The following is a 14753-nucleotide window of genomic DNA, read 5'->3' as shown; positions in this document are numbered from 1 at the left end:
TCACATTTTCACAATAAAAATGACAGGATTTTCTAATTATGACATTAAAAAGCAGCAATGTTATGATCTGGTAAACCTGTTTTCTGGATATAACATGCCACCTGACTTTCTTGTACATTAAATCAATCAATAACTGATTTTTGAAAGTTCAAATATGAGCATTTTAGTCATTACAAATACTTTACTCAGGATTCTTAACAGTTTATTATTGACAATGTGAAGTCTAAACTAGATAAATTATACATGATGCAAAATAAAATATATACACTTGTATAAATTATGTAGTGTGTTTAAAGAGTTTAACATTGAACAAATTTGTTTTGCATTAGCACATTCTTTTAAAGTTTGCCATCAAATGGATCAAGATGATAACAAAGAAGCGGGAAGAAATGCCCTTTAAAAATATGCTTTCAATTATCAACCACAAACGCAACAACACAGAAACCTTTTCAAATTTACAGTAAGTAACTGAATGATTGATATGTTGACTTATGATGTTTAAGGGTTCCAAATAAAATTGAAGGATGAATTAAAACAATAAAAAGTAAAGAATTATAATTTATTTTTTTTATTTGAAATGAGCTTAATGAGCTGTGCAAAATAGGAAATACTTCAATTCACATGCAGGTATAAAGTCTAGTTACCTGATGAAAGCTGGCTTTAAGTAAAACGTTGACAGTTATTAACTTACATCAAACCAGCTGTGCATTACATAATAAGGTTAACATTTTTTTAATTATTCCACGATTATAATAAAAACAGATGTTGCATTCATTATAAAACACAACATTAAATCCTTTTCATATCTGTGGAAATACTTTGGGAAAATGAAAGGCATTTCAAAAGGGACAAATGATCTCATTTGATTCATATGAAAATAAACTGCTGACCAAAAGGTCATCAGAGCTGATCATCAATTTTTCTGTAGTTTATGAAGAGCAAGCAACATTGCCAAATGGTAGAAAATTTTACTAGTATTCCATTACCACAATTAAAGCCTAAAGCATATTCATAATAAAATACTTTATAATGTGTTATTTAAGAATATTTCTACTTAAATTAATTTCAGTTAAACAATTTAATAAGTGACACAGCCAGATGGCCACATTTTATATATTGCCTTCCTGAGGTGCTTTACAACACACAGCTATGCAACAACCCATAAAGCCTGTACTGAATGAAAAGCGGGGACCAGTCTTAGACAGGGAACTTACAGAAACACTGTACATCTGGAAATCTTATTTTATTCTTTACCAATTTAAAGCTGTTATTATATTATATATTCATAGCTATACATGTCAGACATAAAGTTTTATATCAAACAGGTAATAAAAAGAAAACCAACATTGTTAGAAACAGACCGTACCTTCCATTCAAATTTTAACAAATTAAGTCTAAATTGGAACAGTTAAGAAGATCCTGTGTAATTTTAAACAGGCCTTTCTTAAAATGTTTGGCTTTAAAAATAACTTACTTTTCTCCTCTTTGCTATCTGCCAAAATGTTGAGAATGTAGCTTTGCAGCAGAAGGTCCTGTCTTGTGATGGGAATGTTAAATAGTTATTGGAACTTTCAATCTATGGTTTAATCATTTCTTCTGACATTATATTCATGACCATTCAGGGAAGGTGCTTAAAAGCAAGGTGAAAGGAGGGGCTGGGCAAACTAAATGACAAAGTGAAACAGGAGGAATGTGGAAAATACAAGGCTAGTAGGTCTGCTTTTGTTATGACAACTAATGTGTGTTTTACAGGTTGAACACCAGATCGGGTTTCATTGTTTAGCAAGAATTTTTTGCCAAAGTAACAATAAAACCCAATTCATTTACGAAAGATAGAGGAACATTTTACTGCAAAGTGTCCACCGGATACCCAGATTAAGTGACATAAAGATCACACTAAGTTCACTTCATTTGTATAGCCTTAGTCCATTCTAAACTGAAAACATAGCATGGTATTATGTGTGTAATTACAGGCCAGACAGAATACAAAATGTGACAAAAGCAAATCAATGTACAACCCTCCATCTTTAATCTCTTCATGGTCCCATTTTTGCACTGTAGGTTAACAAAGGCAGTAATTATGTATGTAATCTCTATTTTACTATGAGATGACCCCTATGTCTTTCCATTATTGTGTTATTCTGTCATTCATACTAACTTTTGCGTAAACAAGTATGATGATTTTTACTTACTGGATGTGAAGGACAAAATATTTTATAATTTTACCATTTGAAATAATAATTGTATTCACCTTGTCTGTCTGCTTGCAACACAATAATACCCAGATGGAATAAGCAAGACAGATATAATATTATACATACATTTTATTTGATTCATTAGCAAGAAAGCACCAAAGACTGATTCTCAACCAACTTATGGGAATGACCTCTAAATAATACATATTTAGAAAGAGTAATATGAAGCAGAACAACAATAGGCAATCCTGCCACAATAAACATACTGTATCTTCCTGTGTTCTCATCAGCATTGATGCTTCTTTACTAATCATTAATATCAGTTGTTGACTTCTATGAGTGACTTTTAGTGACTACCGTTGAGTCAGTAAGGTCCAACACAAGTTAAATGTATATATACTTTAGTAATTGGATTTTTTAATTTGTTTTCTACTACACTAGAAAATAAAACATTTTAATTACCAAAGTGCCTAACCAATCTTTTTACTTGTTTTCAATAAAGTACACATTATTTCAATTTACTTGTCCAAAATACAAAATACAAACACTCATTACAAAAGAAATCAGAAGATTCACTTTTATCTTTTCCCTGTTCTATTATAACCTATCATCTCTTGATTTTATTTTAGCAAATAATGTAAGCTTTGTGCCAGTACTTGTTCTTAAAAGACTAATTTAATAAATGTGTTCTCTATATATTTCCAGTATCAAAATAAAACTGCTGAAATCTGCTAATTTTAATAATTTAAAAAGAAAAAGACACAATTGAAAAGGAGATCCAGGACTGCATCTATCTTAAGGCAAATATCCTATTTATAAAACATACTTAATATGACTCAGGGTCAGGGGGGGCTTAAGTTCCAGCAGTGAAGTTGAAATCAACACTAGAAAAGGTCTTGTGTACACATACTCCACAGTGGTCCAATTTAGAGAATACATTTAAAGTATCCTGCAAGTTTTTGAGATATGAGAGAAAATTAACCCAAAATTAAAAACATGTTACATACATGGGGAGAAAGTGCATCCATCCATTATCCAACCCGCTATATCCCAACTACAGGGTCACAGGGGTCTGCTGGAGCCAATCCCAGCCAACACAGGGCACAAGGCAGGAAACAAAACCCTTGGCAGGATGCCAGCTCACCGCAGGGCTGGGGAGAAAGTGAAGATGTTAATCAGGTCAGGATTTGAAGGTGATGTTCTGAAGCTATGAGACAGCAGACAAACTGTAACAACCATGAGAACCACCATAAACCCAAAATTTAGTTTAAACTCAAACTGTCCTTTGTTATCATAATTTATGCAATATTTGTCTCAGGAATCTCTATCATCATGTTCATTTAACAAGATGTTTTTGCTTATTACTGTAAATGTTGCAAGGTTTTTTTTACACCTCTAATGCTGTATTATATATGTGTATAAATATTTTTTTTTATCCATTCTATAATGATGAATGCTACATGATGGGAGAATGTACAAATTCCACACTTATAAATATAATAAATACTATTCAAATAATCAACAGAAGTAGTCTTGACTGGACCAAATAACAGACTGCAATGACAATGGTACCACTACTACTACTACTATAACCAAATAAAATAAATAAAATTTAACTAGGTACTTTAGAGGGTGGCACAGTGGTAGCACTGCTGCCTAGCAGTAAGGAGACCTAGGTTCGCTTCCTGTGTGGAGTTTGAAAGTTCTCCCCGTGTCTGCGTAGGTTTCCTCCGGGTGCTCCAGTTTCCTCCCACAGTCCCAAGACATGCAGGTTAGGTGCACTGGCGATCCTAAATTGTTCCTAGTGTGTGCATGTGCCCTGCCCGGGAAATTTGTTCCTGTCTTGCGCCCTGTGTTGGCTGGGATTGGCTCCAGCAGACCCCCGTGACCCTGTGTTAGGATATAGCGGGTTGGATAATGACTGCCTGACTGACTAGATAATTTAGAAGTAAAAACACTAAAATAAGGGTACCTACCATGGTCCAAAAGGTGCTGTAATATTTCTAAGAAGGTACTTTAACCTATATATTCAACTTCTTTACCCATTTTATCAAATACATGTTTGAAATAACTCTACACTCCTTTTAGTGCACACTCAAACATATATCTACACTCAATCAAAATGGATGCACATAGAGTTGCCAATTAACGAAATATGTTTGTTTCTGGGATGTGGAAGGAAACTGGAGTACTATCATATAAAAAGTAGTCAAACATGAAGATACTGCAGATAATAAAGAAATGAATCCTCAACTATAAATAATTCATTATAAATTTTTTCTCTGTCCAGTATTAGACTCTTCATTCTTAACTATGCTTAAATTCAAGTGTTTACTTTTTTTCTGTACAGCTTTTGTATAAGCCACAAACTTTTAGCACCACTGTCATTCGTGCCTGTTGATTGTAGATCAGATTATTATTAAAGCCTTGATTAATGTAGTGAGGGAGTAGCCTCACATTCTGATAAGGATCAGCACAGATGTGTTTCCAAAACATTTTAAATATATAAACATTAAACTGAGTTTCCTAGAACTGCAACACCCTCACTTTCAGGTTTTATATACTTAAATAAACAAGACGTCGAAACTCAACAAGGACTTCATGACAGTCACAAAATAACCAGTGATTAATTGTCTTTGAAGACCAGCTTTCCTTCATAGCGGAATTAAGGAAACATTGAAAAGGATTCAACTTGTCACAATGATTTTCACAAAGGAACAGTATGAATAGGGATTTCACCAGATAAAGAACTGGTAGATTACAAAGTAAGTCAAAGTATTAACCAGTATGTAGGAGATTTCGCTAGGATGCACACATTAAAATCAAGCCTGTTGATGCTGTCTTGCTTTATGTAACAAATGATTACAAATATTAAGATTACAGTATTAATAACACATTGAGGACTGGACTCTTGAATTGCACATTCTTAAACCGAGTAACTATGTATATATTGTTTTTCAAGGAGTGGATGAATTTTTGATAAAAAACAACCTTTATTTGAGTGATTTTTGTTATGTGCTTTATAAAGTTTCCTCTCCTGGATGGAGTATTCTGTGTAATGTGCTATATAAAAAAAGCCAAATGATGCCAGTTACATGGTTTTCAGCAGTAAACATTTAATATACTTTTTTAAACAACACCACAAACCAAAACCTGGTTGATGACCCGATTCTACTTTTTTTCCCTTAAAGGGTGAAAAGGCTACATGAGTTTTAAATTGTATATTGATAACATCTGTAAAATAAGTAAGTGACAGATTTTTTGCATACTTAACCCTCACAAGAGGAATGAAAACAATAATTGTGCTGATTTTTGTTCTTTTTCCAGCTTTTTAAACTGTTTTAATTTTATTTTTTTTCTCTAGACATTATTGAATGTGGAGTTTGGCAACAATTTCTTATTCTTTTTCCATATTTATCTGTATACTTTTGTGGGACAATGTTTCCAAACTGCATTCACATTTGAAGATGTAGTGCAACATTTAAAAAAAGGCACTGGAAATAAAACTATAGCCCGTATTATCTTGGTTCAGCCTGGTCCAAGATGATTAAAGAGAAAAGCATCACAAACTTCAGAAAATAAATGCCAAATATATATATAGATGTATATGAGTTTATTCATTAAAGGTAATATTAGGCAATAATATTAAAATTTTCAGATATACCTAATCCAATTTATGGTTATATTGGTCCATACTCTATTCCAGCAAAAGACGTTTCAAGATAATAACCACCTGTCCATTGCAGGACACACTTTTGTACACACCCAGACTCAAAATATCATGGGGAATAATTTAATTGAAAAATATATAAAATAAAAACAAGAATCTAGATTGTGAAACAATACTTGGATGTCAAAAATATGAAGCAGCGAATTATGCCAATAATTAGTTTTTCCATCCAATCTTTTAAACTTCTTTTTATACAATGAGCTACAGAATATCCAGACAGTATTTGTTGTTAGGGGGCATTTACTGTACCTCTGAACTGGAGGTCAACCCATTGCAGGCTACATTCACACACAATCTTTTCCTCAACCATGCTGGCAAATCACAGAGTTTGAGAGCAATCCAGGTAAAATGAAAGTAGAGTATCCATCTAGATACATAGGAATCATACCAACTCCATGAACACTTTGATCAGCCTGGAAGTTGAACCATAGTCCCTGAAGGTCTGAAGGCTGTAATGCAAGATACTGTACCACAATAACAGCCACAACAATAAAACAGATATATTAAGTAGTGTCACAAAAAAAAGTATTTTGAAGCTTTATTTTGTGCCCAAGGTAGTCATCTTCTTAAGCCATGGCCTTACAAAAAGTCATTTTCTCACACTTATTAAATAACAAACTGAAGAATTAACCCTTGCAGCTTAACAATAAAACAGTGTCTTAAAAGTAGGCTCTTACCCTTTTCACAATGTAATGTCCTGATAAGAGAAGCCAGCCCACACCAAACAAAGCCACCTCAAACTGAACAAGAGTAGTTTTTAAGGACTGTGAAAAAGTAAATCAAAGAACCTAGGGGCACCAACTAATAAACCACAAAGGCAAGCAGATGATGAATAGACAAGAATCAAGTTAATGCTTTTCTAGGAAACATTTTACTAACTATAGGAGTTACTGAAACTGTAAACCAATACTTTGTCAACTAACTTAAGAAAAACATTCACCTTTGTGGACCTTTAACAGCTTAAAGTGAATGCTTCAACTGTTATACTTTAACACTACATCGTGCTCTGCTTGCAAATGGCTCATTTATTACTTTCAAGGGCACAAGAGGCAATACTCTTTCCTTACAAGAGATTAAGTACTGTACCTGGAGTTCCAAGCAATAAACTAAGTGACTACAGAGGTTGTCTTGTTAGCTCAGTAAGTCATTGCTGTTGACTTTAACACTTTGTTTCAGGACTGTGTATTTCCCATGTTTTATTGCAAATGCCCTTTGTGAGTATTTGTCGAGCAGAGTTAGACATATTGTAGTGCAAAGGTAAACATTGTCCTAATAGCCTGCAATTTAAATTCCATTTGGATTCTCATATTATGCTTTGCTTTGTGAAATGTGAGACAGTATTCATTGTGAATGGTGATGTAACAGAACCGATCTACAAATTGCTACCACCAATTTTGTACTTCAACCATTGCAACTGGTCAAGAAGTCAAAAGTTTAAATTTTATATAAGCAATATCTACATGAATTAGCATATAATTACATAATAAATTATTAAAAATCTGGCTTTAGTTGGTTTAATTTTTTTCACACAGTTTCCCTTTAAATGGCCTTATTACTTTTAGCTGAACTCTAACTGGTTTATATTAATAGAAGAGAGGAGATATTTTGAACCTCGAGAGCAGTGATAGCCCATCATTTCATTCTATATGGTAAATCTGGAAATTAATGAAGTAATGCTTTTGAGAATACACAACAGAATTTGAAAATTACCATATCAGTCCTTAAAAGGAAGAACTATACCAAGCTAGGTCCTTTTTTGTAGACTACTCTAATATATTTTAAGAATTGAACAGAATTTTTTCCATACTGCAGCCTTTTTTTGGAGAACACTAGGATAATACCTATTTCCGATTGAGATGGGTGAAAAATACAATACACAATACAATACAATACAATACAATTTATATTTGTACAGCTCAAAATCACACAAGGAGTACCGTAATGGGCTTTAACAGGCCCTGTCTCTTGACAGCCCCCCAGTCTTGACTCTCTAAGAAGACAAGGAAAAAATCCAAAAAAAAACCCCTGTAGGTAAAAAATGGAAGAAACCTCGGGAAAGGTAGTTCAAAGAGAGACCCCTTTCCAGGTAGGTTGGGCGTGCAGTGGGTGTCAAAAAGAAGGGGGTTAATACAATACAATACACAGAACAGAACAAAACCTCAATACAATATAAAAACAAAAATTTTAGAAGTACGTAGAATTTAACAATGGATGACATCACATAATATGATTTGGATTTGTTTATAATCCTGGAGACCTCATCCATCAAGCTGCCTCCCCCATTTGGCCATTCCACAGCTGAAACAGTGCTGAGCCAGCCAATCTGATGAAAGGACCTCTCTTTCCCATGATTCCAGTGATCCTCCATCAGAGATGACTTTACCATAAGCAGGCACAACAACTTGGCAGGTGGGCCATGGCACCACCTGGTCAAAATGGTCAAAGCACTGATGTTGTTTGCTTAAAATAAAAACTGGTATTCGATTATTTCAGTGATTTTATCAATAAATATATATGTTTTATCAGTCTAGTTTTAGGAGACTCTTTTTTGCATGACAGGAGTGTACTGTAGGTGGTCTGTCCTGCATGGAAGCAATCAAACCTGGTTGGAATTTTAGTGTGTGATTCGTGAGGCAATTTATAGTAGACAATAATCCTACTATTTACATCATTTGGATGTTGACGAAAACTGGAGTTACCCATAGAAAACACAAGCAGACACACAGGAAATGTGTGGAACCCACATAGACAGTGACAAGGCCTGCAATGTGACTCAGGCCCATGAAGCAGTGAGGTAGCAGAATTAACACTATGCAAATATTTCACTCATCTGTGCATTCATCTATCCTCCAAACCAGCTTACTCCATTATAGAGTCTATTCCAGCAGAAAAAGGGCAGGAGGCAAGAACAAATTCTTGACTGCACAGCAATCTACTGTAAGATAGATTCAGACAAAAATCTAAACAACCTTCTGTAAAATGCAAGCAAATGCAAGAAAAAGCGCAAAAAAAATTCACACAACATGTGTCTTCCAGCTAGTTTATAATATGGTTTGAGTGCCATTTATAGTTGCTTTAGCACACAATATCCAAATTGTGATTAATAACCATAATAAGTAATCATGGATGTGTCAACTGTGTGCAACTGCCTCTGTATAAAAGGACAACCTTCCACTTTCAGCATATTAGAAAACATGTGCAATGATTGTATATACTGTAATGTCTTTTAAACATGAAACAATATAATTCAAAATGAGAGTCTTTTTAAAAAAAGAAAATATGAACATTTTATTCAATGTGAGTGAAGAAAGTATTTTATTTTATGAAACTGGTATCAAACAGCACATCAATCAATCAATCAATGGTGGGGATTGTGAGGAATGCTGGGAAAGTTTGAAGCAAGTAATGCAGTCAAACTAAAGCCAATATTTTCCAACCTGCTTCATCCAGTTCATGTTATTGGAGTGTTGGCGTCAATCTCAACAGCACTGGGTAAAAGGCAGGAAACAACACTGGACATAATGAAAGTCCATTGCAGGGGAAAACATAGAATGGAAATTTCAGCACCTTCAACTGAACATACAGTGATTTTGAACTACAGTAATCTCTCACTATATCGCGCTTCGACTTTCGCGGCTTCACTCTATCGCGGATTTTATATGAAAGCATAACTAAATATAGAATGCGGATTTTTCGCTGCTTCGTGGGTTCTGCGGACAATGTGTCTTTTTTACTTCCTATACATGCTTCCTCAGTTGGTTTGTACAGTTGATTTCATACAAGGGACGCTATTGGCGGATGACTGAGAAGCTAACCAATCAGAGCACGCAGTTAAGTTCTCCTGACTGAGAAGCTAACCAATCAGAGCATGCAGTTAAGTTCCTGCCTGCTGAATGCAGTGTTAACCAGGAAGTCTCGTCTCACTCATTCAGCATCAACGTGTTTCTCTGTGTAAAGAGTTGTGCTCTTTTGTGTTTATCTTTGTGCATAGTCAAGCCCTTCATTATGGCTCCAAAACGATCTGCTGCTGCTTCAGGGGCCGTGCCCAAGCGCAAATAGAAGATGTTAACGATTGCCGAAAAGGTAAATGTTTTGAATTTGTTGAAGGCTACGATTCTTTTTATTTAAAAAGTAGGAAAGGAATACAAGATCTACGGCCGCAGTGTACTTTTAACCAGGGTGCAAAACGAGTTGTAAGTGGATGTAATAAAACAGTAGTCTGGATGGAATCTGCTTTAGGGATTTGCATTGAAGACTGCCAGAAGAAGAACAACGGCAGTGCTACACAATCGCCTGAAGTGGCTACTTTGGAAGAACTGTAACGCTCTCCTTTGTTGTGCAGTAAAATTAAACTCATTGTTATCGGACAATTCATCGTGTCATTGTTGGTGAGTACCCATAATTAATTTTCTACTTACAGTACCTAGTACATGTACGTACGTTTAGTGTCACTGTACACACATTTACTGTATACTATTTTTCTTGCGCTGTACGTATTTATTGCTGGTGGCCTGTCTATCGTAATGGCTGTAACATATGTGATATCGGAGACACTCAATATCTTTAAAATAATATTTAGGTTTTACTGTATATAAACAGTGTGTTTATATACATAATTTTATTGAATCTTACCTAATATCTAAGAGAATACAAAGGGATTATGCTGTATAACTCTGCGGGGAATATTTATAAACAGTGTGGGAGAGTTTATAAGGGCTTAAAATATATAAAAATAACCATACAAACATATGGTTTCTACTTCGCGGGGTTCGGGTCTGGAACGTAACCCCTGCGATCGAGGAGGGATTACTGTATTACTTTACCTGTTGTAAAACACAGACACAATAAACAGCATAACCCTAAAACCACTAAATTCATTATGAGAATGTGGCAGCTTTACACAGATGCTCTACAGACTTAGCTAACCCAGATAAACTGCTTATTGAACTATTCTTCTTGCATATAACAAGCAGTAGTTTGGTTGAATTTCACTCCAAGATTTCCAAGTCATTTGTGTGTGTTTTTCTATTAACAGTCATCCTTTTAAAATACTGTAATGTAAAAAATACTTCAGAATGCTCCCACCTCTAACACACAATTAAGGGTGGTATGTGCCTGCTCTGTGATGGACGGACTACTGTCCTGCCATAGTTTAAATTCTAAATGATAAACGTTTTCATGATTTTCACAGCTGTTCGGTAATCAGATAAATATACAGTACATTACAGAAGCAACATTGCACATCTTTGGGTAATCTGTGTCATTTGAAGCTGTAGGTTGAAGCCTGTGAACTTTTTTTTTCCAGTCACAATTAGATAATGTTAGTACTCACTTAATGCATTTAGTTGCTTTTTATTTTCACAAAAAAGGCATAATTATTAAATGCATTTTGTGTACATCGGGCAGCAAATAAACAATGCTCTCGATTTTTCACTTGAATTATAAATCAGACATTTAAGTGTAGAAAATGATGTGAAAAGAAAACAAGAGGTAAGTGAACCAATTCCTATAACATGTGGATACAGCAAATCGCCACAGACTTTTATTTATTTACTGGCAGAAAGACATTTCATTTTTATTAAACCAAGGTAGGACACATGCAGGACACTGAGAGACTAAATAGTGCTATATGTTTCATGTGCTGTTTATATGGAGTCCCCAGTATGAGTCTAACACACTACACAAAGATTACAATGGCTGTATAGTAGGAGAAATAAAGAAACATTAAACTAAAGTCTAAATTAGCGTAAGCTGCCCTAATTCGTGGTGTTCATGAGAAATGTAATGAGTTACCTCATGAGGTTAAAGTACATAATAAACAAGATTAGTTCTTTCAGATATTTTAAATTTTAAAATGTATGTCACAACTTAAATGTTTACAGTCTAGAAATTCTCAAATGTAATAGAAGTTTGTCTTTTTGACCCTCTGATAAAGGTACATAGAGAACTAGATGTCTAGTAAAGGATTAAAAAAAATAACAATTTTTTAAAAAGGTTTCGTGAAAAGGAATAGCTTTGACTCCTCATATTCCAATAGGGGGTGAACCCCTGGGGTCATTTAATATGGCATGCACAACGTCAAGTCTTTCTGCTCATTTTGGCTAAAGACAAGTATTGGTTTACCCTTTATAGTAAGGGTGTAATTTATTGCACAAAATTTGGTCCAAAATAGCCTAAAATTAGAGTTTAGAAGGCAAAAAGGTGGGTAACCCTAAAAGCTTGATGTCTTGCATAATTAGGCATCAAGATGACTCGAACGGTATATCAGGTGTGGGGGCTTTCTCATACTGTTGAGTCAGGAGGCGTTGGGCAAAAAAAAGTGAAGTGATTTTAAAACATTCATAAATAATTGTTATAAACACACTTGATAAGAAAATACATAGATATACTATAAATACAGGCCATGCCAATGCTTTTTTATTTTGCACCCAAAACCAAGCTAACTGACTTATCGCTAACTAAACTATGCGGCTGGGTTTCCTCCCTTATGATCTGCACCCTAGGCGAATGACTAATTTACCTTAATGGTGGCACCAGCCCTGAATACAGGGTGGCTCTAAGTCAAAATTCTAACTGTCCTAGGTTAGCAAAATTCTGAAATGGGAAATTACAACAAATCAATTTGGTTGAAAGACAACCAAAAACAGGTTCATCATATGTGAAGACACTGTGTCTCCAATAAACAGATGAACTTCACCTTCTCAAATCCTGACAATATGAGCCAGATGGATTAGCTTTTAACTTGCATTTCAATATCAGATGGCAGACAATATGCAAGTATTTACAGAGTATCAGTCTCCATTAAGACTAATGTACATCCTTTGTATTAAACCACTTTCTCAATTTTTTTCCATAGAAGCTATAGTCCTTCCTAGAGGCACTGGATGCAAAGCAGGAACCAACTCTAAATGAAATGTCAGTCCATTTCAGGACACATTCACACACAATGGGCTAACATGAAGTTTGCAATTAAATTATCATACAAGTATTTGACACTGTGAAAACTCCACATAGATGAAGACTGGTTTAGTTGGCTGTGACTATGAGGCAACACCACTGTACCATCATGCTGTAGACCTGAGGTCAGATCTACAGTATATAAATTGCATACACACTAAACATGGCCCAAAATTTACATACACAAAATCAAGTTTTATAAAAGAAAAATTGATGGGAGAACTTTACGGCAACTCTGACATATCCATATGCAATATTTTAGAGAAAGTGGGAAATGATGACAGTCCCAATAAAGTAGGGAAATGCAGCCAAATGAGGATATACAAATATAATAATTAATATTACAGACCCATTATTATAATGTATGTGACGTGACAAATATATTAAACCTCAAAGGTGATAATATGTAGTACAAACTCTGTTTTAGTTCTCTTTGATAATAGCCAATGCTGCATATTTGCACCAAATACCTTTTTGGTTTTTCATCAGTTTATGTAGGCTACCTGTTGTCATTTCTCAGCATTCAAAACCAGTGCAATCACTTATTGTCAAAAATTGCATTAGGTAAAAACCCAGGTGTGATACACTCTCTGTCTATAGAAAATTATAAATATCATGCCCTACAACGTATTTAAAAGCTAATCGTCTGACACAATAAGGCTTGTCTGGAGCTGCTTTAAGACTATGCAAATGGTTATATACAAAGGGAACATGATTTTAGAGACTGGTGGTATTTTTTTGCCCATGCTGATGACTGGCTTATGAGCAGGTTTAGGCTCCCAAGAACCATTCCCTTGGAACTATGTGCTGAGTTGGGCACAGAATTCAGGCTACAACTCTTTATATGCAGGTTATAACAACAGTTGTCATTCTATCAAAATACAATTACCAGAGGGAACTGGCCAACTGGTCAGGAATATCCCAGCTAAGCTTTAGCTCCATCATGACCACTATGCTAGAAACCAAAAGCTGCCTGATGTGGCACTACCTTCAGTTTCCACTTTTCTTTAATCTATGCTCTGCTTAATGTGATTTACTATTCGGTGATACAAACATCACTAATAAGTAACTCTAATGCTCATCAAATTGATATTATAAGTCTTTGCATCATTTAACTAAAGATGCAATAAAATAAAACTCAATTATGTTTTTATAATGGAACTTCTTGTAATGGAAAATAGTAAAATAACCAGTACTCATTTAAGTGTACATTGACAAAGAGTACTGCCTACTGTTTTATCATAAGCAGGGTTGCATCTGCTGGTTATGTATCTCAAGAAGGCCTCCAAGTTATTATAAGTATGAGTTCTGATGTTGTTACCTGCATTGGACAGATGGCTAACTCATAAAGACCTTTAATCCCAAAGAATGCAGTCATCTGAATAGTACATACCTTCTGTAAGTAGGTTCCAAAAATTTCCCCTATTTCTTCTTAGCTCTTGATTCAGACTTAAAGTCAGTCTGCCGGACCAGAATATCACTTTCAAATGCTACTGTCTCCAACAGAAAAGGAGGTGCAATTTCTGAGCCAATCTCATCCATTTCTATTTCTGTGCCAGATCAGAAACACACAGATGCCAAAATAATCGATCAGTGCAAAGTCAATGAAACACCAATCAAATTTGGTTGCAATGTACATGTATTTATTTGCTTTGTATTCTATACACAGTTCCTTTGCTTATATGTAATACCCTGATACACAAATTCTAAGTAAATATCTTTTAAATTCTGCATATTACTGAGATAAATGCAGAAAAGCAATCTCTAAAGACTTCTAGTATGGATTGAGCATACAACCTGTACTGTATTGCAACATCCATAACCTCCTTCATGTTTAATGTTCTTCTGCACAAAATTTGTTGAAAAGAGCA

General features: G+C 34.7%; 1 protein-coding gene across 3 annotated transcripts in view; it reads right to left on the bottom strand.

The window, feature by feature from the left end:
- kcnj15 (potassium inwardly rectifying channel subfamily J member 15) overlaps positions 1-14753 on the bottom strand; it is a 59321-nt gene that overhangs the window by 7303 nt on the left and 37265 nt on the right. Inside the window, exon 1 of one of the 3 annotated variants that reach the window (XM_039744462.1) lies at positions 1475-1643. The exons of the other annotated variants lie outside the window; for them this stretch is intronic. The gene's annotated coding sequence lies outside the window, so the exon portion shown is untranslated. Of the gene's footprint in view, positions 1-1474; positions 1644-14753 lie in introns of those variants that run through there. 3 annotated transcript variants of the gene reach the window in all.

Source organism: Polypterus senegalus, chromosome 2 (genome assembly GCF_016835505.1).
Source record: "Polypterus senegalus isolate Bchr_013 chromosome 2, ASM1683550v1, whole genome shotgun sequence".
NCBI classification, from domain to species: domain Eukaryota; kingdom Metazoa; phylum Chordata; class Cladistia; order Polypteriformes; family Polypteridae; genus Polypterus; species Polypterus senegalus.
This window is presented reverse-complemented; position numbering and strand designations above follow the sequence as displayed.